Raw genomic sequence first — 1605 nt, forward strand, 5'->3', positions numbered from 1 at the left:
ACACCTGTACACCTGTACACCTGCACATCTGCACATCTGTACACCTGCACATCTGTACATCTGTACACCAGCACATCTGTACACCTGCACATCTGCACATCTGTACACCTGCACATCTGTCCACCTGCACACCTGCACACCTGTACATCTGCACACCTGCACATCTGTACATCTGCACATCTGCACACCTGTACACCTGCACATCTGTACACCTGCACATCTGTACACCTGCACATCTGTACACCTGTACACCTGTACACCTGCACATCTGCACACCTGCACATCTGTACACCTGTACACCTGCACATCTGTACACCTGTACACCTGCACATCTGCACACCTGCACATCTGTAAATCTGTACACCTGCACACCTGCACATCTGTACACCTGCACATCTGTACACCTGTACACCTGCACATCTGTACACCTGTACACCTGCACATCTGTAAATCTGTACACCTGCACACCTGTAAATCTGTACACCTGCACACCTGTACACCTGTACACCTGCACATCTGTAAATCTGTACACCTGTACACCTGCACATCTGCACACCTGCACATCTGTACATCATTACACCTGCACACCTGTACATCTGTACACCTGCACATCTGTACATCTGTACACCTGCACATCTGTAAATCTGTACACCTGTACACCTGCACATCTGTAAATCTGTACACCTGCACACCTGTACACCTGTACACCTGCACATCTGTAAATCTGTACACCTGTACACCTGCACATCTGTACACCTGCACATCTGTACACCTGCACACCTGCACATCTGTACACCAGCACACCTGCACACCTGCACACCAGCACACCTGCACATCTGCACACCTGTACATCTGTACATCTGCACACCTGTACACCTGTACATCTGCACACCCGTACATCTGTACATCTGCACATCTGTACATAAGTACATCTGCACACCTGTACACCTGCACATCTGCACACCTGCACACCTGCACACCTGCACATCTGCACACCTGCACATCTGCACACCTGTACACCTGCACACCTGTACATCTGCACACCCGTACATCTGCACACCTGTACACCTGCACATCTGCACACCTGCACACCTGCACATCTGCACACCTGCACATCTGCACACCTGTACACCTGCACACCTGCACAGTTACTGCAGTCCACTCAGGTAACACTTCTACTTTATGTTTATTCCTGAGGTCCTTGTGGTTGGTGGTTTTGTTGTGCTGGAGGGCAACATGTTGACGGGTGTCCTAATATTCTGTGTGGACATATGATGGCCAAAATATTAGAAACACCTGTCAATATAAAGCTGTCCAGGTATCTGATGTCCAATCAGCCCAATTACAAACATGCAGGTAATTAATACCTTTCTGACAGTGTCAATCAAAAGTGAACATCAGGGGGGAGAGGGAGGGGGAGAGAGAGGGGGGGAGAAAGAGAGAGGGAGGGGGAGAAAGAGAGGGAGAGAGAGGGGGAGGGGGAAGGAGGGGAGGGAGGGAGAGAGAGGGGAGAGAGAGGGAGGGGGAGAAAGAGAGAGGGGAGGGGGGAGGAGGGGAGGGAGGGAGAGAGAGGGGAGGGAGGGGGGGGGGGAGAGAGGGGGGGGG

The sequence above is a fragment of the Micropterus dolomieu genome, linkage group LG03, assembly GCF_021292245.1.
Source record: "Micropterus dolomieu isolate WLL.071019.BEF.003 ecotype Adirondacks linkage group LG03, ASM2129224v1, whole genome shotgun sequence".
Lineage (NCBI taxonomy): Eukaryota > Metazoa > Chordata > Actinopteri > Centrarchiformes > Centrarchidae > Micropterus > Micropterus dolomieu.